Raw genomic sequence first — 25258 nt, forward strand, 5'->3', positions numbered from 1 at the left:
TCCGTTGTGAGAGATTTGAGTTTTCTTTTATTCTAAAGAATACAAAGCTGCAATCTTTCTTGGATCTCTAAAGATATCACAAGAAACATTCTCTTCAATCTTACTGAAAGATTTCTCAAAATCCTAGGTTTCTTTCCATAGTTCTCTTTACCTCTTTTCTACAATATGCAACTCTCTTAAAATTCTAAGAATTATTAAAACAGTCCCTAAAAATCCAAAAACTAGAAACACAACCCTTTAAAACTAACAAATCAAAATATAGCCCCTACAAATCTAATTATGAAAAAGAATCAAAAAATCTTAACATTGCAAACTAGCCTGACGGCTGACGCAGACATAGAAACGGGAAGGCCGATCGGATATCGTTCCGATGCCGATGAGCCCTGACAATAGCAGGTAGAAAACAAGCTTGAATCCACAAACCCTAGGTTTCTCAAACTTGAGAAGAAAAATAATGGAGAACAATTCTCTTGATTGAATAATTGAAAGTTAATCACTTTTGATTTACAAAAGGAACTATTATTTATAGCCAACTAAACCTATCCTAACTCTAATAAAAAAAGCCTGAATCTAAAAGGAAATAACCAAAAAGGAACTCTTTCCTAATCAAAAAGGAAATAATCAAAAGAACTCTTTCCTAATCTAAAAAGAAATAACTAAAAGAACTCTTTCCTAATCAAAAAGGAAATAACCAAAAGAACTCTTTCCTAATTTGAAGTCTGAGTCGACACGGGTGCTTTTCTTCTTATCTTATCCAATGCTTGATCTCTTGTATCAGTCCCTCCTGTATCAGTCCCTCCTTCTTCGGAAGAACTCGTCTCTAAGTTCTCATCACTCGAATACAACTTGATTGACAGATGATAGTCAAAAATACCCGCCACGTTAAATGTCTTCGACATAGTCATTCCTTTTGGAAGATCCACTACATATGCATTATCGTTGATCTTCTTGAGGACCTTGAGTCATCTCTTCGTGTCTGCTCGTACCTTGAACTTTGCATTGGCTTTCTCAATGGTATCCTGCAAAACCTTATGCGATAATAAGGGAGATTAGGAAGTACTGAACCTGGGATAAGTCAATGTGGTGCTGAATATCCCTCATGGGTGGAAGATCCTCTAGCAACTCCTCGGGAACCAACACTTCGAACTTCTTAAGCAGCGGCTTCATCTTCTCTGGAACCTCAACGAGAGTCTTCACTTATTTTTTAACAACTAAAGTAAACCTCTGCTTCAACTCCTTCGATTCAGCTAGAAACTCTCCCTTGTTGCAAAGAGAAATACGTTTGGATTTTTGATCCTTTGGGTTCTTTAGGGAGGGTGGAATTGGTGGTAAAATGATCTTCTTGTTCATCCATACGAAAGAGTATTCGTTCTTCTTGCTGCCGTGCTTAGCGTCAACATCATATTGCCATGGCCGTCCCAACAATATATGGCACACGTCCATATCCACAACATTACAAGCAACATAATCACTATAAGTCTTGCCTAGTGATAGTGGTACGCGTCATACTTTGGTCACCTTCACGGAGGGACCCTTCTTGATCCATCCTATGGTATAAGACACAGGCTTTGTTTCAGTCGGTAGTTTTAAGTGATCCATCAAAGCCTTTGACACAATATTCTCACAGCTTTCATTGTCAATGATGAGGGTGCACACCTTGTTGTTGACTGAACACTGAGAAAAGAAAATTTGATGTTGTTATGATGAATCTGGTGTCTTCTGAGCGTATAGGAGTCTTTGAACAACACACGACACGTTGTCTCCCTCAATCTTGAAAACTTCTTCCCCGTACTCTTCTTCAGATGCAGTGTGTCCGTCCTCAACCTCCTCATAATCCGTAAGATTGACCTTCCGCCATTGCAGGCACTCGTTGGACTTGTGTCCTGTTGGAGACATCAGAAACACTTCCCTGCAGTCGGCTTGGCATACTGATTTGATTGAGTCATCTAGTGTGGTGGTTGAGTAGTCGACCGCTCGGCTGATAGTGGAGGATTAGATCGATCAATCGTCCTTGGCCCGACCGACTCACCTCTTATCTTCTCGACAGAATCTCCCTGTTCGGTTTGTCTAAAAGGTAATGCCTTGGAGGCTAATCTTTCCACCTTCAGAGCCATATTGTGGGCTTCGTCCATGGAATACACATTGTAGATGGCCACCTTCTCTTTAATTGAGTACTTTAAATCGCCAATATACTTGGCTGTGAGTTGTTCCTTGCTCATCGACAAATCGCAACGAGAAGTAAGACGGAAGAATTCTTCGGTATAAGCGCTTACTATTCGGATTCCTTGACGACATTGCTCGAACTGATTGTAGAAGATTTGTTGATAGTCGGGTGGTAGAAATCTTGCCTGTAGCAACTACTTCATGCGTCGCCAAACGCGAACTGGTTGTTTGCCTTGTCGTCGCCTAGTATTTTGAGTTTGATCCCACCATGCCGCGACTCCTCCTTTGAGACGATATGCCACAAACTTCACTTGATTTGCTTCGGGTATATTACCCATCTCAAAGAATTTCTCCACTTCATATAGCCAATCCAAGAAAGCCTCTATGTCCAAATTTCCTCCAAAGGAGGGGAGTTCCACCTTCATCCAGTACTCTTGGTCGTGGTGATGTATGCCCTGTCGATGATAGTTACGACGAGGGTTGAAGCCTCTGCCTCGACCTCTGCCAAAAGGTCGCCCTCCTTCTTCTTCACTCGAGATGTTTTCGTACCATGCTCCCTCAAATTGGGCACCATAGTCTGCTCCTTCGTCACTAGAATCATCATGTGGAGGGGGTTGGTTGGGATGTCGTCTATAATGTGGAGGGGGTTGATATGGAGGAAGTTGATACAGAAGTGTTTGATATGGAGGAGGTTGATACGGAGGGGGCTGATATGGAGGGGTTTGGTTTGAACGTGGTTGATATGGAGGGGGATGAACTGGAGGGGGTTGGGGATTGTACGAGGGTGGATGTCGGGGTAGCCTAACTCTGGGTTCGCTTAGGTGAAGATCGTCGGTGAATTTATTCCCATTGTTGAGGTGAAGGGTGAGTCCTTCAATGGCTTGTTCAAGGTTCTGAGATATGCCTCCAATATGCTAAATCTTCCATCCATAGAATCCATCCTTACAGAAAGATCGTGTAGAGAAAGTTCCTTCTCGTCGTCACCTGTCATTGTCGAGGATGTTGAAGCTGAAGCTCTGATAGCACTTGACACAGGCCATAGAAAATGGGGAGGGCGGTCGGATATCGTTTCGATGCTGACGAGTCCTGACAATAGCAAGTAGAAAACAAGCTTGAATCCACAAGCCCTAGGTTTCTCAAACTTGAGAAGAAAAACAATGGAGAACAATTCTCTTGATTGAATAATTGAAAGTTAATTACTTGATTTACGAAAGGAACTATTATTTATAGCCAACTAAACCTATCCTAACTCTAATAAAAAAGAAAGTCTGAATCTAGAAGGAAATAAATAAAAAGGAACTATTTCCTAATCTAAAAGAAAATAACCAAAAGAACTTTTTCCCAATCAAAAAGGAAATAACCAAAAGAACTCTTTCCTAATCTAAAAGGAAATAACTAAAAGAACTCTTTCCTAATCAAAAAGGAAATAACAAAAAGGACTTTTTCCTAATCTGAAGTCCGAGTCGACACGGGTGCTTTTCTTCTTATCTTGTCCAATGCTTGATCTCCTGTATCATATCCCCTTAAAAATGTGATATCATAAAAAGGTTTCTTAATATTGAAAATTAGAAAACCGACATTAAAAATAGGAATTTACAAAACACCCCTTGAAAGCTAAAAAAATTACAAAATGTATCCCTAAAAAATCTTAAAATTGTGAACCAACCCTCTTTAAAATGTGAAATTACAAAAATAGACCGTCAATGATCTAAAAATTGCAAATCAAGCTCTTAAACATCTAAAAATTATTTTCAAAAACTATGCATTTGGAATTAAAGATTATAGAATTGAAATTCTATGATTCACAAATAATGAAATTGAAATCAAATGATAAATTTCAGATAGAAATGAATTCAACGAAGTCAAATCATATCCCTGCATCCAAGTGCAGCCAAAGGTTAAACCTGCCCACTTGTGATGATCATGAAAAACATAAGGAAGCTATCATAGCCTTTAACAGTAAACTTGGCTTGATCAAGGATATCATAAGGAGGATTTATTTAAGAGTAGAGGAAGAGATCCAAGGTTTTGATTAAGGATGTTAATTTCATATTTGATGATCAATCCATCCCTAGAAGTATTAGCTTTGTTTTGAAAAAAGAGTGCATTATCTTCTTTCTCTTCTAGCCAAAAGCGGTGTTAAAAAAAGCAAATACAAAAAGAAAAGGGTACTACAATTATTTTGAGGGCAATTTGAAATAACGCATACATTTTCTTGAGGGATTTTTTTCTTGAAACCCAATGTTTTACATTGATTTATATTTCAACCCACCAACTTCCAAATGTCCTCTTAAACCCAAAAATGCCAAAAGTGACTTAATTTTAAACCCAAGATCTACAATGCGTGTATCTGTACACTACCTCCATCGTAAATAGTCGAAATCCCTAAAATACCCTTAACTAGATTATCTTACCCCCCTCAGTCTAATGTTCCCTCTCTCACCCATTGCCTTGTCTCCCCATCTTAACGCAATCCTAATTAAAAACCCCTCTGACCCTCTAAACGGGCTTTCATTCTCCTCCGTTATGATTGAAATTTCTCATCATTTGCAAGAAAATGATGCTAAACTTGCAACTGGTCAGTTGTTGGAACCACCAGACTGAAACTTTAACATCTGCTCTGCCCATGCACGAAGTTGATCGGGGGTTGTATGCTCAGCTGGGTCAAAAAAGAATCTGCTAAGCTCCTTTTGCGTATTTTGCATTTGATGAAATACTTCAAAAAATGTTTTTTTCCCCTTCAATTGTTTTGTAGTAGGTTAGTGTATTAGATTGAACTTATGGCGGCAATTAGGTGGCAAGCAGTCAAGCGCTAATAGAGTTGAATGCACGCAGCGTTACCCGCTTTTTTTTTAAAGTCAATGAGAAGTTCAAATGGTGTTTGCAATTGGGCGTTGTTTGATTGAGCTCTGTTTTGGTTTGTGGCCAGGCTTTGTTTGTTTGGTCCGTGGCTGGGCTTTCACGGGCTTATGGGTACTTAGTTGTTACTAGGAATATATTGCTTGTAGGTTTATTGTCTACACATTTCCTTGAAGATAGGGTCCAAACGTTCAATAATATTATTATTATTTTACAAATGACAAAACTTGTAAGGGTATATGCTTCTATATATAATCGTACATCTTGCAAACCACGACAGGGTTTGAATGACGTGAGCACAACAAATCTTTTGAACATCCTAAACGCGACAATCATATTACAATCATCGCATTTTTTCCGGTCATTTTATCAAAAAAATTTGTGCACGACCAATATATGGCTTGGAGCATGGGGATCCACATGAAGGAGTCTTAGGAGGTCCGGGTTGGGATTATGTCTTTAATTCTTTGTATAATTCATAAGAATTTGATAGAGTTAGAGATCTATCATGATTAGGAGATTGAGTCTGATCATGATTAGGAGTTTGAATCATATTCTAATTAGGAAGTTGGACTAAAGATAGGGTTTTGGTTTCCTTATATATACATTCTTCCATTTTTAGAGGAAAAATCAAGCAGAAGAGAGAGTGCTACTATTCTTGTAATCTAGGGTTAGGAAGGATCGGTGATAGAATCGCCAAACAAAAACTGAGGCTTCGGCAGCTCCGCCCTGTCCTCGTCTGTCAACACCGCGTCAGTGGTCAACTCCCGCAGCGTTAAGTGGTGCCCATCGGTGACTCTCCTTGTCGAGCCAACCGGCTTATCGGCGGAGAACACGGGCACCTGACCCGAGGAAGGAAATCAGGGAGGCGCTGGATTAGGTTTGGTCGGAAAATGTCGCTGCAAAACAAAGTCAAGAAAAATCAGGAGGCAGATGCAGATCCGCCTGTCAAGGAGCGAAATCCGCCCGACATGACGAGACCCGCTTGCATAAGCCACGTTCGCCTTTACTAGACGAAAGTCGAACTCGCCTGTCAGAAGACGAGTTCACCTTCGCCTGATAAAGACCAATCTCGCCTATAAAGGCTGGAATCGCCCAACGCGGATGAAGGTAAAATCCGCCTGAAAAGGGGCAGTTTTACCAAAATCACGGGGAGTGCCTAACCCACCAAGGCAAAATGAGCAGCACTCATCTTCCTGACATGACGGCGGTGACCAACACGAGAACGTTAAAGCAAACTTTTTCAACTTACCCGAGCGCGCCTCAGGCACATTGGCGGTCACACCGGCGGCTAGGCGATCAGAGTAGCGTCCGGGACCCTTTCCCCTCACTTTACACCTCTTGGATTTCGGCGCCATTGAAACGAAGCGGGAATTCTTTCTCTTTTGGGAGATTTTCGCACACAGTAACTTTCAAAAAGAGGAAAAGGACGAAACCTATTTAAAGGCGAAAGGGCTTGCGTGGCCCTGATGGCACTTGCAAAACAAGGCACTCGCGTTCAAGAGACGTGGCCACGATCGAAATCGACGGCCCAGATTATCCTTCACAACTCGTTCTACAGTTGTGAAAAAGCCATTGAAAAGGGGGACGGGCCGGTCAAAACCCGAGACCCGAACCAAAACCCACGACTTGATCTAACGGCCTGGTTTGAAAACCACGGCCACGATGCGTCGTGGGGCAAAACACACGAAGCTGACATCATGTTGTCAAGTCGCGATCACCACGACCCGACGAGACCGCGCCGCCTTAGCTGGGAAGCACGAAGCCCTATCGGCAGACATCGCGATCACCACGACCCGACGAGACCGCGCCGCCTTAGCTGGGAAGCACGAAGCCCTATCGGCAGACAACGTGGCTCATCTCCCATCAGATTTGGTTCCATCCCAAAAAGGAGGGGTCTCGCCTACGAATACTTGGCCTGACCCCACGAGTCGCACGAAATTTGGCTCCCAAAGATTAATTTCGCCTTGACGATTCATTCGCCCTTAAAGGTAAAATTACAAACGAAGCCAACGAATTCTGTCTTCGATAGCTAAGTTCTAACTACGTAGCGAGCCTCAGTTTCTCTAACGAGCTTTAAGTCTGATGATATTCAATGACAAACTCCGAACTTCGTATCTTACGACAAACTCCGAACTTCATTTTCAATGATGAGCTCCGAACCTCGTATCCAGCGACAAGCTTCGAACTTCGTTTCCAATGACGAGCTCCAAACCTCGTATACCTCAACGAGCTTTGAACTTCGTTTCCAATGACAAGTTTCGAACCTCGTATCCCACGACAAGCTTCAAACTTCATTTCCAATGACGAGTTTCAAACCTCGTATCCAACAAAAAGCTTCCAATGACGACCCTCATCATATTTTGAAGTTCGGTATTTTTTAATGCCTACAAAACCCCCTTCAAAGTTTTTAAACTTGAATTGGGATGTATGGAGTCTGAAACACCTTGAATCCTGTTTGGACACACTTAGCCTCATTGTTCGCAATTCAATGACGGTTGGCTGACCTTCGTCTTCCCATGTGAGTATTGTCAGACACGCGTCCATATAACACATTTCAGTCTTATTAGGAGTAATAGTTATGCACCTTTCCTAGGCCTGATAGGTGGCTGCCAGCTGGTGCCTCGAGATCTCCTCCCTAAATCTCACTCGTAGATCTCGTTGGGAAGGGGATTCATCCAACAATCTCAACTGAAGATCTCGACTCTTGATTCGATTTCTCCCGCCTATATATATATATGGCGTCATCATACGAAGAACCCTTTCTTCTTATGATCGCTTGAGTTGTCAAAATCATTCGTCTCCAAGTTTCATGCTTTTCTTCTTTGAGAGCTTCCAATTCGAAACCAATGGCCCCTAAACCGCTACGAACAAAAGCGAGGGTAAGGGAGTCGCTGGTCCCTCAGATGATCCCACTGTTTCCCCCTAAACCGCTACGAACAAAAGCGAGGGTAAGGGAGTCGCTGGTCCCTCAGATGATCCCACTGTTTCGTCCGCTTTCTCAGGTAATAGATCTGAATGCAAGATCTGTGTTTTAACACAGATAAACCCTGTCTATTTTAGACTTGTGTTTCTTGAAGGAGATGAACAGTTTCTCTCTTTCTGAGACGAAATCCCTCTGAAAGATGATGTCTTTTGAACTGATAACGTTCGTTGTCTGACATATTTTGTCTTTTTCTGACGAACTTCGTTTGTCGATTGAACTTTATATGTCCAACTGTGTTGGCTATTCTAACGAGGTTCATCCTTAATATCTATCAAATGAGTTTTCGTTTGACCAACGAACTTCGTCTTCACTACGATGTTCGTTAAATTGACAAACTTTGTCTTCACTGACGAGGTTCATTCAACATACAAAATTAGTTCAATTAACAAGGCTCGAGGTTCGTTGTTAGATAAAGTTCGTCTATTTTAACAAAGTTCGTTATTGGATGAGGTTTGTCTATTTTAACGTAGTTTGTTATTTGGACGAGGTTCGTCTATTTATCGAAGTTCGTTGTTGGAGTGACCTTCGTGCCATTGAACAGTGACTCATTCTTTGAGCTAACTTTGTTTGCCCTTTGTGCAGTTATGCATCCATCTGTTCTAATCTTTTTTCATGTTAAAAAATATCAATAATTTTCACAGCACTTTCATCTATTTTTTTCTGATTAAATTAGATTAGATTATTTGAAAGTAATTAATTATATCATATATTTTATCTTTTTCTAGATTAAAAATTGTAATAATTTTTATAGTACTTTCATCTCTTTCAACAGGTATGTGCATTTGTTATTTTATTCTTATTAGATTAGATTAGATTGTTTAAAATTATAAATTATAAAATTGCAATAATTTTCACATTATTTTTATCTATTTTCTTCTTATTAGATTAGATTAGATTATTTTAAAGAAATTACTTATATTGTATGTTTGATCTTTTTTTCAGATCATAAAGTTTAATTATACTATTATTATTTAAATAGATACTGTTTGTATAAAATTAAAGAGAATCTCACACATATTTTAAATCTCATTGCCAATTGTAATATTTACGCATAGGTGTTGGTTAAAATAAATTTCATGTATGGTCTTAATTTATATGATCCTACTTTAATCGGATTAGATAATTTAACTTTTTTAACACCCAAACTCTTTCACAAAATTAAAAGTGAGTAGCAATGCTATAGCTATATATATTCATAGGACAACAGATATCTTAAAAATGAACAAAGAAAACCACACAAACAAAACTCATATTAATTACCCACACACACCCACTGTTTCAAAACCACCATTCTCCGTCTCTATCTATAATATATCCACATACCAAATTAAACTATTGGAGTTTTCCCTCACAAACTACACCATTGATCAACCTGCCTTTTTCCCTTGTACTTAAATTATATAACATTCATTGCAATAAGGACTCACATGGGCCCAACAAAAAATGTACTAGGCCTTGTAGTTAGTTGTTTATTCTTGGCCCCAAGAGATTTTCAAAATTAATCATCTATTTCATAAATTTTTAAAAATATTTAAATAAAATTTAAGGCAAATGTAATAATCCATGTGTTGATATTAATTATCACACAATCAATTAAAATGGTTGGATGAGGTTGATGAGGGGCCGCTCCCTTCCCCGAATATCCAGTTCTGAGTTAGGGGTTGATGTTTGCACAAATAGAAACTCATGAGAGGATAGGGAATGGTTCCTCCGTGGTTCTTCGGACGATCAAGTCAGCTGGTGAACTTGAATGCGGAAATGAAGAACTATAAGAGTTCTTTTGTGTCTGTAGATGGTAAAAAATACCTCCATGGGCTTACAGGAAATTCGCATGCGAGAAGAACTCGCACGCTCAGTTCTCTAGCATGGTTCTAAACCGCGTAGACGTCAAATGTACTCAATTCTAGGTTCACCTAAAGATCGGCTCGCCTGCACGAGTTGAGATCGATTAGGATAGCGGAAATTCGCCTTTCACGCAACTCGCCTGCCCGAGTCCGAAGTCGAATCCGCCTGCAATCCTCAAGACCGCCCGTATCCGCTACCCCACGAGCTGAGATGGGCCTTCCCATCTCTCTCGACCCAAAGGGAGAGGGCACAGTACTCCAAGACCGTCAAGCGGCAGCTCACAGCACGCACAGTACGAAGGACTGGACAGGTGTCGAGTCGACCTGAACAGTCATAAATGCGACTCACCTCGGTTGTCTGAGTCAGGAGACGGATCCGCCAGCATTCGGCGAACTGTCCAAACCCACTCGAGTGCCAGGAACGTGCTTTCCCGCCTCTCTTGGCCTGAAGAGAGAAGACACGGTACTCCAGGCCCACCGGATAGCCGCCTACAGTACAAGTGGGCAGACAGGTGTCAAAGCAGCCTGCACCCTCATAAATGTGGCTCACCTCAGTTGTCCAAGCGAGAGGACGAGAGCCGCCGGCGCTTGGTGTTTGGTCAGATCCACACAATCATCTGACGGCCGTTGTCACGCATACGAGGAGGGGCTTTCCCACTCTTACGTAACGTGATGCAGAGCGCAGCTCTTCGAATGACCGCTAGTGGTACGAGTGGACAACAGGACATCTCCTAACAATGTATGGTCACATCCCATAATTCAAGGAGTAGTCAAGCTGTCCTTCTTCTATTTAAAAAGCCTCTTCCAGCAAGCTTGAAAAGGAGAGGTTGAAAAAACTCAGAAAGAGGGGGAGACCAAGCTGTTCGCATAATCCTTGCATTACAGCACCACTGCCTGGTTCCGAGCTCCGATCGCCGACGAACTAAGCAGACTCGAACTCTTTCGACTCGAGCTTCTACTGTGTACTGAATCTCTCCAGCAACCTCGATCGAACGGTCTAAGGGAAGCAGACTCGACACGAGCATCGAGGAAGCATCCTATAGCCACCTAAAGACCCCACACAAAACAAAGAGGGCATTCCCTCTGCTTCTGTTGTAAACATTTAATTATTAGTTTGTAATAAGCTTTCTTATCAATACAAACGAAACTCCTTGTTTTTGGGAAATCAAATTTACATCCTACAGAAGATGGCGACCACAGTGGGAGGAGCTGTTTCATCGAACGAAATGGTGGTGGCTCAATTTGATGAAGTTGCTGTTAGGACGACCATAGAGTCCCTAGAGATTGAGTTTGACCAGGCCAAGTACGAAGAGTACTTGTCTTCCTCATCCTCTGGTGGCGATGCGTCCCGCAAACGCCACAGAGTCGTGCGCCGAAGCCGACCTCAAACGGTCAAAGCTTCCGCGCCTGAGGGATCCACCCGAGTCTCGTCGGGGGAACCCACTCCCTCGCAATCGATCAACGCCAAGCCGGAGATCGAGCGCAAGGAACAAGGATCTGCCAAATGGATCGCCAAGCGGTCCCCGCAGACACCTGTCTCAGAGGGAACGCCGGTTCACTCCGGCACCGACTACACTGCCACAGCCCGCGGTGATGCTCTCCTCGCTGGGAGAGCTAGCCAACAGCGGGGGCAAACGCTCGTCAGACAGGAGGCCCAAACCTCCATTTCTCACAATGGCCCGAATCATCGTACGGGCCCGAGAAACGCTAGACGAGATGGCAAGCTGCCCGACGTCGGAAGGCTCTCCATGTCAGGAGCGCCGACCGAGGAAGGCAGGGCCACCCGATCAAGAGGACTTCGCTTCTCAGGTCATATCCCTGATGCGAATAACTCATCTCCAACGAGCGAGCCTACCCGAGTAGGCGAATCCTCGAAGGCTGGCGAGCCTCGCCGTAACCATTTGGCGGATAAACGTAAAGGCAAGGAAACAAAGGGTTGAGACCCGCCTATGCACTGGAGTTCGCCAGAACGCGAAGACTCGCCAGTCAAGGTGAGATCGCCTAGCTCCAGTACCAAAGCATTCCACCCAACGCGCACCAGAGAGCGCGCCCAAAAATCTCTCATGCGCTCACCTGAGTGACTCTTCTGAGGCTGGGGGTTGTCACCAACCGCCCATAGAAGACCTCAGAGAATACTTAACTCGCAAACGCACTATCCATGAGGCGAGTCCTCAGTGCCACTGTGAGAGACTCATCCACACGGTCCTCGCCGATTGCCAATGTGTCAGAACGGCGAAACCTTCGGTATTTGAGAGACTTTCTCAACAGTCCTCTCGACCAAGGCCCTCCCGTCGACGGTATTTGAGAGACTTTCTCAACAGTCCTCTCGACCAAGGCCCTCCCGTCGAAGGCGTCGTCACCAAAGGAGATGCACTGTCGACGACTTGGAGCTCGCATCCGCCACAGTTAACATGACGGACAAGGGGAAGGCGGTACTCTCCGACTCGCCAGACTCGGACTCTGTCCTGAGACCTAACACTCGGTTCGCTCGACGCCGGCAGGAGGGCATATTCCAGCGAACGCGTAGTCGCAGGGGGGTAAGTATTGGGTTTGATTACTCCACCCTGGCACCTCCCTCCTGCGGTGAAGACGAGGTTCATTCGGCCGCAGCCACATCTCAGACCTCGCGCTCAAGTCAAGACGTGCTGGCGAGGGTTCACATGACCGACCTTAACCCCGAGCAGACGATAGCTCAAAAGTTGGAGTAACAGCAGGCAACCATCGAATCTCTAAGAGAGATGATGGAGCAACTGCTGAACAAGAAAAAGAAGAAGAAGAGGACCCAACGTCCCTTACCCCGGCAAACTAGGGACAAGGAGTGGGTACCTCCTCACCATCCAGCGGCTGAGACGGAGGATAATCAGCATTCCGATTACTCCTCCAAAACGTCTATAGGAACGTCGCACACTAGGGATAGCACCCGTGACAAAAGATTCGACGAGTTCCAGGACCAGCTCAACGCGCTGAAGCTTCAGCAAAACATGAACAAGCTAGGGGTGGTACGTCCCTACCCTATCGAATGGGACACGATCCCATACCCAGCAAAGTTCAAGCCAATCAGCTTGGTACAGTTTGATGGCAAGGGATCACCCTCGCAGCACATCTACTACTTCATGGTGCAGACAGGATTCCTTACGGGGAATGACGCCATTCTCACTCGACTATTCATAAGTACCCTCAAGGGGGTGGCCTTTGAATGGTTCCGCAAACTAGAACCAGCTCTATCAAGGCATGGGCCGACGTTGAAAAGCTCTTTCTCGCCCGCTTCTTCGACGACGACACAGAGGTGTCAATGTCCACTCTTCTTGCTGAGAAGCAGCGGAAGTCGGAGTCGGTCAACGACTTCGTAAAGAGATTTCGGAATCGATCTGTCCACTGTCGGGACCAAGTTTCCGAGTCAATACTAATTGAGATGTGTCGCAACAACCTATCGATCCATATCTTGTCCAAGATCGGGGCAGTAGAGACCCGGACTTGGAAAGAGCTTGTTCGCCAAGGCGAGCAAGTCGAAAACATGATCAAGAGGCTGGAGGCCGAAGAGCCGCAGTCCAAAAAGGGAGCAGCAGAGCCAGCTCCGCCAAAGAATCCTCCTCGGTCGAGGGGAAAAGAAATCATGGCAGTTGAGCTACGCCCCAGCGCCAAAGGCTGCTCAAAAGCCAAAACCTAGAGCAATTTGAGCCATGCCCCCCAGCGGGGCATATACGACTTTGAAAGAAGACCAGGTGGTAGCGACCCTTTCCCCCCGCATCATACTCAAGAGTGGGCGGATTAAGTTGGCCAGAAGCCGGCAAAAGCCTGAGAGGTGAGCAAACCGGTGAACCCAAGTTATGTGCATATCAGCAGATTCCTTGGCATCACAGAACCAATGACTACGTCCTCAAAAGGAAAGCTCAGGCCCCTCTACTGACGTGGGGGTTTTGAAGAAGGAGAAAGTCTAAAAGCAGTGACTGCGTAACATGATGCATTTGACTTTGGGACAGACTCGCCGGAGGTTTCACGCTCGCAGGCGGGGGTAATTCGTATCCCCAAGGCGGTCTTGAAAATCATAATGACGATCGCTCACAACGCAGCGGGGAAAGGGTTTTAGTCCCATAACCGCATCTGGGCAGGTGATGTGGGTCATCCGGACTCCTCAATGATTGCAGCAGTGGTATTGCGCAGCCTTCCAAGGAGGCTAAGCAAAAACACTGCAGCGTTGTCTCCGCCATTCTGGATAGAGATAACACGGCGATGACTGCCCTGACGGACTCTAAAGAGGACACCAACGTCTTCGCCACGAGAGCAGGAAAAGAATTCGCGAAAGAATATCCCGCGAGGGCGGAGAACCCGGCAGGACCTTCCGCGAGGCCAGCCGCAGCAACCCCTCCCAATCCAGACGGGCCAAGCTCAAGCCGCCAGCCCTTCCGGTTCAACGTGCTCGCGCAACTGAAAAGCATCCCCGCGCGAATCACCATGTACGACCTCCTCCAGTTATCCAGGCCTACCCGGGAGGCCCTACAGGAAGCGTTGGCCGACTCAGAGGCGTTCTCTACCTATTTCTTGAAGGAAATAGAGGCAGAACAAGAATGTGCGACTTGCTGCCAAGTCTCCGAGAGACGGATCCCGTGCATCACTTTCACTTCTGAGGACATGCTCATCAAGAGCACGTCCCATGACCGGCCGCTGTACTTCACAGGATACGTCGGCTCGTCGAAAGTGGATCACATTCAGGTCGATCCGGGGTCTGCGCTGAGCATCGTGCCCCTGAAGTTAATCAAGCACTTGGGGATACCGCCAAAGCGCCTAGCCTCGACCACGACTACCATCTTCGGCTTTAACGCCACGGGGACTCAGCCGCTCGGCAAAATCCGCCTGAAATGTCGGATAGGCGACATGAAGACGGAGGTGACGTGCTACGTCATCGATGCCGAACCCTCCTACAACATACTCCTGGGGCGTCCGTGGATTCATGGCAACCGGATCGTTCCGTCCACACTACACCAGTGCTTGAAGTACGTGGACGACTACGAGCGGGTAAGGACAGTAGTGGCCAACAAGCAGCCCTTTAAAGGCGTCGAAAACTATTTCGTGGATTCTCTGCTGTACCAGGACCCCGACGAGCCACCAGCAGAAGAACTGGAGAGTGGCAACGAGGCGGACAGCGAGCCTGAATACGACGACAGCTTAATTCTGAATGACTTCGAGTCAATTGTAATTGGTTACGAGAGTCACCATGTAACCAATGCTGTTCAAGCGGAAAAAATTATCATGAATGAGAAATCCGACTTTGCTTATTTGTCTTCTTGCTCCACGTCCGAGGATGACGCACCCAATAGCTTATGGTCGACACTCTACAGTGATCTGATCCTCCCCTACACCTGCCGGTGTGCTCGTCGTACGTCGCCAAGACGCAGCCGATCAGGTCATCGCAAGCTGTGTTCGTCGTGCCGGCCCGAAATAGTTATCGAAAAGATATTATTTTCGGTCAGATCGATCATCCCCTGTGCACGCTATGGGATGAATCTGAGGACGAGGATCCATCGCCCCAGTTTTCGCAATACAGTCAAGTTGCGAAGCGCATGATGATCGACATGGGGTATGACCTCACTCGCTTGGAGGGCTTAAATTACGGCTGAGGGCGCAGGACGGTCATCCGACCCGCCTACGTGCCCAAAGGGAAGCCCTCAAATTACTTCAACAGGACTAGGAGAGGCTTAGGCTATTCCTCTTCCTCGTCGGATTTGTGTTTCTACGTTAACGAAGATTCCGACTATGCATGTTCGGGTGATCAATCGTCAGCAACCTCGGCTTGGGACTCGGACGTCAGCGTGAGGGATCTGTTCGATAGCCTTACAGTCAACATGGCTACGATAGATCTCGCCGAAATGGCGGAGGACGAACAACTTCTACTCTATGACGAGACATGGGATCGCCATGTTAACGCCCAGTGGAACAGTCGCTTCGAGCAACGCGAACCGCCAACCGAAGACGAAGTTCTCCAGGTGAACATGGGTACCGAGGTGAATCCCAAACCCATATTCATCAGCGGCAGTCTGCCTCCACAGGAAAAAGAAGACCTCATCGCCCTCATACGAGAATACATTGACGTCTTCGCCTGGAATTACGAGGACATGCCTGGTCTGTATCCGCGGGTCGCCACGCATTGCCTCAACATCAGCCCTGACGCCAAGCCAGTCAAACAACAGCAGAGGCGGTTTCGCCCCCAAATCATGGAGGCGATCGAAGCTGAGGTCAAGAAGCTGATCGAATCCGGTTTCATCAGAGAAGAGCAACACCCCGACTGGGTGGCGAATATTGTTCCAGTCTTGAAGAAGAACGGCAAGAGAGGATGTCCTTCATGGATGGCTTCTCGGGGTATAATCAAATCAAAATGCACCCCGAGGACGAGAAGCACACTGCATTCAGAACTCCCATGGGGGTGTACTGCTACACCGTTATGCCATTCGGACTCAAGAACGCTGGCGCAACCTACTAGCGCGCCATGAGCATGATCTTTCGAGATCATCTGTGAAAGACGGTCGAATGCTACGTCGACGACCTGGTCGTGAAAAGTCGCCGTAAGGAGGATCACCTCCAAGACTTGAAGACGATGTTTGAACTCATGAGGACTCATCAACTCAAGATGAATCCTACTAAGTCATTCTTGGGGATGTCTAGCAGTAAATTCCTCGGTTTTGTCGTCACGACGAAAGGAATCCGGATCGATCCAGACAAGGTGCGAGCTATTCAAGAGCTTCAGCCGCCTCGAAATCTTAAAGAGCTAAGAGGCCTTCAAGGACGACTGGCTTATATCCGAAGATTCATCACGAATCTCTCGGGCAAATGTCAACCCTTCTCTAAGCTGATGAAGAAAGGTACTTCCTTCGTCTGGGACAATCCATGCCAGAAGGCCTTTGAAGAAATCAAAGCTTATCTCTCAAACACGCCTGTCCTTACGGCGCCAATCTCAGGGAGACCATTCCTCATATATATACGGGCCATGGAACATTCTCTAGGCGCCCTCTTGGCACAAAATGACGATGCAGGCCACGAGCAAGGCATCTACTACCTGAGCAGAACCTTGCAGGGCGCTGAACAGCGGTACCCAATGGTCGAGAAGGAATGCCTAGCCTTGGTGTTCGCCATTCAAAAAATGCGGCACTACTTGGTTGGCCAAACGATCCATATCATTTCCCGGATGAACCCCATTCGGGTCTTCATGACACAACCTGTGGCATTAAACTGGCGCCTGGCCAGATGGGCACTTCTGCTCTCTCAATACGACATCCACTTCATGCCACAGAAATCAGTCAAGGGACAGGCCATCTGCGATCTCATGGCTAGTCACCCGCTGGGGGTGAAGAACGATCTATTTGAAGATCTGCCAGATGAACCTCCCGAAGCCAATGTGACTTCGTCACCAGAGGTATGGCAGATGTTCTTCGACAACGCGTCTCGAGCAGGCGCGAGCGGCTCTATCTCTGCAGGAGTGGGGGTGGTCCTCACCTCTCCGCGTGGCCATGTGTTACCCCGGGCCTTTTCCTTGACGGAACCATGCACCAACAATGTAGCTGAGTACAACGCGTTGCTTATAGGGCTCGAGTTGGCCAAAGAGCTAGGGATCAAGCATTTGGAGGCTTACGGCGATTCCCAACTCATCGTTAAACAAATGACCGGCGAGTATGAAGTCAAGAACGACGATCTCATCCCACTCCACAAAGCGGCTATTAGACTAGCAGAGTCACTCGAGAGTTTCCGCATCGAGCACGTGCTCCGTTCAAAGAACACCCATGCGGATGCTCTCGCATCCTTGGTGGCTAACTTGGCCCAGCCTTTGGGGATGACCCAACGGGTTATAGTCACCAGCCGAAAACTCTTTCGACTAAAAGACGTCCTAGAGGCGAACGCTACCCATCAAACATCAGATCAGCCTGATCAGGAAGACTGATGTCTCCCGATCATCGATTATGTCCTGTACGACATATTGCCCGAAGACGCGAAGGAACGAGAGTCTATCCGACGGCGTGCCTCGCGGTTCTACTACGACTCAACCACTAAAACGCTGTATCAGAGGTCATACGACGGCTTGTTGCTTCGTTGTCTTTCAAAGGTAGAGGCGCAAGAGGCCCTACGTGAAGCACATGACGGTGCGTGCGGGGCTCATCAGCCTGGACCCAAACTTTGGGATCGCCTGCGGAGGATAGGCTATTTTTGGCCTGGGATGGTTACTGACACGATCGCTTATGCGAAACGCTGCTACGAATGCCAAATCCACGCCAACTACATGCACCAGCCTCCAGAGGATCTGCATCCCACGAGGGCATCTTGGCCCTTCGAAGCATGGGGGATGGATATAGTCGGGCCAATATCTCCACCGTCGGCGAAAGGCCATCGCTTCATCCTCGCGATCACCGATTACTTCTCTAAATGGGCCGAAGCTATCCCCTTAAGAGAAGTCAAGACTAATGACGTGATCAAATTCATCAAGCACCATGTCATATACCGATACGGCGTACCCCGGCGTATCATTCATAACAACGGCACGTAATTCGTTAGCCATGCCTTCACCAGGTTCTACGACAAATTCTGAATACAGAACCTCTCTTCCACGGCCTACAACCCTTCAGCGAATGGTTTGGCCGAGGCCTTCAACAAAACAATTATCAAGATGTTGACCAAGCTGACTTCCACTAGCAAACGCGATTAGAACAAAAAGCTAGGCGAGAGCTTGTGGGCATATCGCACGACGGTTCGCACACTGACCGGCACCACGCCTTACTCATTGGTATACGGCTGTGAAGCCGTATTGCCACTAGAGATTCAGATTTCGTCCCTCCGCGTTGCCCTAGTAACAGGGATGACGACCGAGGAAAATCACCAACTGCGACTCGCAGAGCTCGAAGCGTTGGACGACAAACGACTGGAAGCTCAGCAGCACATTGAGTTTTATCAAGCTCGAATGGCCAAGAATTTCGAAAAGAAAGTCAAACGCCGAGCCTTCAAAGAGGGGGAGCTGGTGCTCTCCGTTCACCGACCAATGATCCTCACTTCCAAGAAGAAGGGGAAATTTCAGTCCAAATGGGAAGGACTCGAGCGCCGCCTATCGCCTCGTCAAGCCGAATGGCGATAAGATCACGATGCCCATCAACGGTAAGTATCTGAAGAAGTACTACCCCTAGTTCTCCTTCGCCAAACTCCCACGAGTGCACGAGTTTAAACTGGCCCTCACGCCCTCCAAATGGTATAAGAGGTAAAACTATTCCTATGCTTCAATTTCTCGAGGCAGCTTACCAGTACAGGCGAACCGCTCAGATCAAGCGGATTGCTCAGATTAGGCGAATCGCCCATATCAAGAAAGCCTATCAGTCTAGGCGAAATTCACTTTACCAGCTAAAACACCCTGTCTTGGCGAATCTCTCAAAACAGGCGAGAATAGCATCTCAGATGGGCGGCATCAAACGCCCACTTGGTCAAACCTTCAGATAGTTAGGACCAGAGCCAAAATCACTCGCTAATCCTCTTCTAAAGGATGGTGGGTCCTCAAAGTTGTTCCAATCACGACAATCCCTGTCACGTTAACATTAAACCTCTGACAAAACCAGTTGCCAATCCTCTTCTAAAGGATGGTGGGTCCTCAAAGTCGTTCCAATCATGACAGTTCCTGTCACGTTAACATTAAACCTCTGACACAATCCGCTTACCAATCCTCTTCAGAAGGATGGTAGGTCCCCACAGTTGCTCCAATTACGATAAGATCCCATCAAGTTAATGATCACCTCTGATGATTGGCGCCGTTATTCCTACGAATAGCACAGCCTAAGCAATAGCCTACCACGCGACGTGCTATTACTCCTGTCAATAGTCACACTCCTACGTCCCTGAACTATTTGACCTATTCCAGATATTCTAACATTCCCTTAGAATGACTGATGGGTAGAGTCTACCACGCGATGGCTCCTACCACAATCGATTGTCGCATTCCCAAATGACGATAATTATTGAAGGCGGTTCGGCAAACGACCTGTCTGTCAGTTCCCCAGGCAACAACTCGCCGAGAGGCGAGCCGAAGTTGAGTTCTTCAGTTGGCCGCAGAAGCGAACGATTATTCTTCGCTGCAAACCAAGTGTTACTCTCTTGATCTCATTCGAGCTGCAACGCGAAGATCAGAGTTAACCTGATCCCACGTTGTGAGCAACATAGGACAGAACAAGAGCCTAAAACGACTAAGTCCAAAACAGAATAGTCAGAGGCTCGTCAAGTTCAACTCAAATGCCAAACAGCGCAGATAAAGAAAGAGAAAACTGTGCATGCAAAGCAAGAACAAGCAAGAACAAGCAAAACGAAGAAGTTGGAGCTCCTTCTCCACCGCTCCGGCGGCCTCAACGAGTCTCCTCGCCTCACACCCACGTTCCCGCAGCCTTGCCTCGCCGCGAAGAGAGCCAGCGTCCTCGAAGAAAGCCCTGTCCAGGTAAGCGTCCATCCGGTCCAGTACCGCTTGGTGCCGCTTCCGCAGACGTTTGAGCTCGGCCTCCTTTGCCCGAATCCGCTTCGCCCGTGCCTCACGCTCGAGCAGGAGATACAGTGGAAGGGGCGGTGGGACGTCAGAGGGATCGTCGTAGGCCAGCTCCTCGAGGCGGTACATCCACCCCTCCACGCGATCAAGCTCTTGCTTGCATCGCCGTGTAAGCAAGGCATCACCCACACGGCGGACCGCCTCTAAACCCTCTTCTACGAGGGGAAGCGCATCGTAATATCGCCCGTCGCCCACGCTGACCGAGATGGCGATCCCCTGCACCAAATCCACCAACCTCTGGAGGGGCATGAACGCGGGGCGAGCCACGGGGTCCGGAGCAGAAAACCCCTGGACCGAGCTCACAGGGGAAGCAGCCGGAGCGCCGACGCCGACAACGGTGGCGGAGGCCATAGAGCAGAGGAAGTTACTGCGGCGGTTTTCTCCTAGCAGATTTTTCTCAAAGCAGTAAGAACTCTGCTGAAGAGAGGCGAGTACTGATATATATTCGAAAAGAACTCAACGGCTGAGATTCGTTACCCCAAGCGATCGAGCGGTCCAGATGTCCGACGACGCTTCGAACTCAACGCCAATAAAGGCCATTCCTCTCGAGACCCCAAACCGACCGATCGGATTGGGCACGAGAGGGGAAGCGTTCGGTCGCTTCACCATTAATGAGCATTAATGCGCCCGCAGAGTCTTAGCTGGCAAGCACTTGGACCCGCCGATGGACGTGTGGCACGAACTTCGCCCACAGTTGGACTTCTGACTGTTGGGCAAACTCACCACCATCCAAGTTTCGCCTGTAGTGTAAACTCGCCATCACACGAGTTTCGCCTGCAGCGTAAATTCGGCATCAATCGAGTTTAGTTTTTAACACAAGCTCACTATCATACGGGTTTCGCCTACAGCTCAAATTCGCCATCAATTGAGTTTGGTTTTCAACTCAAACTCACCACCATATGGGTTTCGCCTGCAGTATAAACTCGCCAGCAGTTGAGTTTGGCAATCTACCCAAACTTCGCCAGGAGTTGAGTTCAGCCTCCAAGCGAAACTCGCCGCGATCGAGTCTCGCCTGCTGACGAACTCGTCGATCAATTGAGTTTCGCCGGTAATGTGGACTCGTCAGGAGCCGAGCTTCGCCATCTTAGGGAGCTCGCCGTCACCCTTGCTCTGCCAACAGTGTAAACTCATCGGGATAGAGTTTGGCCCTTAAGGTAAACTCGTCATCACAAAGGAAACTTCGCCTGCGGTACAAGATTGTCGACCATTACAGAGCAAAACACTGAGGGGCGGTGACACAATGAGCAAACACAAGCCTCATTGGATGCTTCTAGACAGTACATTTGAACAAAGTTATGATCTTTTTGCAACTACGAAAGTCATAATATTACATTCAAAAAAGAAGCAAAACACGCACCCAGTTTTTTTTAAGACAATACATTTGAACAAAGTTATGATTTCATAAACAAACGAGTCATAAGCAAAATGTCTTAATACAATCATAAGATCGAGATCTCAGTCGAACACGCTGAAAGTGGAGAGATCTTCTTTGGCCACCGCCACCTTGCTCGCGTGGTCTTCCCGAGCCTTGTCTTCAGCAGCCTTCCGAACCCGAGCTTCGCGGCTCAACCTGGCAACAGCATCTGCCTGGCGCAAGGCTAGGAGGCGTCGAGTCTCCGCCTCAGCGTTCTTACTGACCTTCACAACGTCAGACTGGAGCCCCTTCAAGTTCGCCTCCGCCTGTCCCAATTCGGCCCTCAGTTGAGCTACAGTGCGATTGAGGTCGATAATTTGCTCTTCCAGCAAATGTTGTTGGCCCACCCAGAAGTTGGCGGTAGACTCCAAATCTGCTATCTCCTTGGAACGGACCTCCTGTTCCCAAGCTTCCTGACGCCTGACATGAGCTAGGCAAGACTCCATGTTGGCTTCCGGACCTTCCCGTAGCAAGGTCTCTAACCTTATCATGCGTGACTCCAAGAGACGGAGTTCATGCATGCAACGGGTAGCGAGCCGATTTTCGCCCGACCGCCGCAAATCAGCCACGCGATCAAGGAGAGACTGCCTGAAGCTGTCAAAGCTACCCATGCCAAGGTCGACAAAGGAAATCACCTATCTCACAGCGCTCTCAAACTCTTCGATGCGTGCCTGGCAGGACAAGGACTCGGAGGGAGCAGGCTCTTGGCCCAGAGCAAGCGCCACAATGGGCGGAATTTCGAGGCAGGGCTCAGCTCCCGGCTGGGGAGCAGGGTCTGAGGCGGCGGAGGTCGTAGGACCTTCGGATTCGTCGTCCGAAATCAGGATAGGCTCGGCCGCATGCTCCTCGGTAGCAGGCGCCTCCCCTCGATCTGTAAAACACAACGACAACACAGAGAGGAGTCAAGGGGAGAATACCTGTTCAGCCCACGCGAGAGTCTAAACGAAAAGATACCTTCGGCCGCGGCAGCCTCAGCAGCGCCCGAAGAAGACGGTTCTTTCCTTTTCTTAGAAGCGACCCTCTTCACCTTCGGTGCCATCGGGGGTATGAGGAAGGAGAAATTTGGGTTTACTCTGGGGAAGACAATGAGTCCTCCTGATAGGGAGTAAGGGTGTTAAATACCCTAAGAACCCTAGGCGGTTACTCAATACTTGATTAGACCGTTCAAGGCTAAAACAATTGAAGGCTAAAACAATTGAAGGGTAAGGCCAAACAAATCGGATCTTACCTGGACGGCCAAGATCCAACGGTTTTTCTTAAGCACGATGTTCAACAACGGCCCGAATCGGGCGCGAGGGATGAAGAGCCCCACTACGCCGCATTCAATACGGAGCGACGTGCCCACGTTCTCTCGGCTGACATAAGCACAAACCAATGCGTGGCCCACCAAAAGCAGAGCCTATCTGATGACGAATTCGCCGCTGAGATTGCCGCGAGTCAAAACCGATTGCACTTCTAGAACTGGAGTCAATTCCAAATCCGCCTGCAGACGAAATCCGCTCGCAGAGGAGACAAGCTTACAGCCGAAATTCGCCGACGGCTGAAGACCGCCCCTCACAACTAACACTCTAGCTAACGCATGTTAAAAGAGAAATGGAGCATGCACAGGAGTAATAGTAACCAAAAAACAAAAGGATAATTTCATTCATAGAAAGAAATCCTAGTACAACTGGCAATCAAAAACAAAAGGGGCAAATTACAAGGCTTTCAACCGCAGTTCCGCCTCACGAATCTCCCTAGCATGACGAAACTCTAGCCTCCTCAAGATCTCTTGGCGAAGATCCTCCTCAGTGCATGAGGCTAAGTCTTGGACGGTCTCTTTGACCTCCCTATAGGCTCGATCCTTTTCCTCAACGGAATTAGCCGTCAGTGTCCGATGGGATTCAATGCTCTCCAATTCCTTGGCCGCCTGTTCACGCGCCTTCTCTTGAATGGCCAATGAGGCTTGCGCTTTAGCTATGACTTGCTTCAAATTCTCTACCTCCGAAGTCAAGCGAGAAACGCGGTTATCGGCCTTCTGTTGCTCGAAGGCCATTCGTTCATCCTCAGCCTTGACCTGCTCCAACTCTGCTGACAATCTTGCCTCCAGCGACAGGGTCTCGTTCATACGGCGATCGCGTTCTTCCACCGCTGCTCGGACTTCGCCGGATGCAAGATCCACAAGAGTGGAACTCTTCGCGCGAAGGGCAAGCAACCGTTGAACAGCTTCCTTCACTTCCTCCTTACGCTGGAAGTAAGGCTTCACCGCAGTGTGGCCAAGCCTCTTGATTAAGAAGCACACGATGTAGTCGAGATCCTCTTCGAAACTCTCGAAGGGACAACTCTCCTCCAAAGCGAGCTTGATGCAGCCGGCTAGAGTGTCTTGGAAATCAGCCACGGATCGTGCCGCACTCCTTTTTCGCTCGCGCTCCAAGGGAGAGAGGGCAACCTCCTCCACCGTGGATGAAATCACGGTTAATGCCTTGTGGGTCATTAAACCGTAGGGAAAGTCGGATGGCGCCGCCAAAGCGGCGGCTGTGACCAATTGGACGCCTCGAAGCAACATTCAACAGCGTCAACGACAAGCCAGCGACCAAGGAATGGTCACTTGGCAAGTAGGGAAGCTCCCTTACGAAGCGGAGACTTCTCGCGCTGATGGACGATCCCCAAGCCGACGGCATTTCTGCCAGGGAGCAAGGAAGAATTTCTCGATTTGGGACGGGTGCATCCTCACGACCAACACCTCTTCCCTTTTACTAATAATGTCTTCAATTTTGAACTGGAGACGTCGTCCAATTACCTCCCCTTCAGACTTTCGGGCCCGTCTTCCCAGACCAACGCACTCGCCAACGGAGGGAGGATTTCCGTCTTTGCGAGGACTCAGGGCAAAAGAAATTCAGCTGCCGATATTGCACGAAGAGGGTTAACAAGGACCCTCGAAGGAACGCTTATCGACAGTTGGTACGGAAGGATGGAAGTAATGCTAAAACCTACGCCTTACCTGAAGCTGTTGGGGCCCCTTCTTCATTCCCAGGCCCTCCTCCTCTTCGTTCAGAATGGAATGGAGATCACTTTCTCAACCGCACCTGCATAGGCCCAATGCAAGTGTCAAAAGGTGTAAGGTCAACGTTGCGATCAAGGGTACTGTTGCAAAGATTACCTCCTGATGCGGACACAGAAGCCGCTGGAACTCCCGTCTGTGGCCTCACGCCAGATTGCGAGGGAGTGTCCTTCGAAGTCGCCGGAGCCGCCCTCGATGCGGCAGGAGAGGTAGACTGAACAACTCCAGCCCCAGAGGCATCATCATCCTGACCCTCCACCGCTCTAACGGCCTCTATAGTTTCCTCGTGACGAGTCTTCTTAGCTGTTTCCGCTCTGGAACCCTCCGCCATCATCTCCCGCTGCCGCTTGGAGAGCAGCGAACTACTCGGAGATAGAAGAGGCATTCCCATTCGCCCCGC

This window comes from Asparagus officinalis, chromosome 4 (genome assembly GCF_001876935.1).
Source record: "Asparagus officinalis chromosome 4, Aspof.V1, whole genome shotgun sequence".
Lineage (NCBI taxonomy): Eukaryota > Viridiplantae > Streptophyta > Magnoliopsida > Asparagales > Asparagaceae > Asparagus > Asparagus officinalis.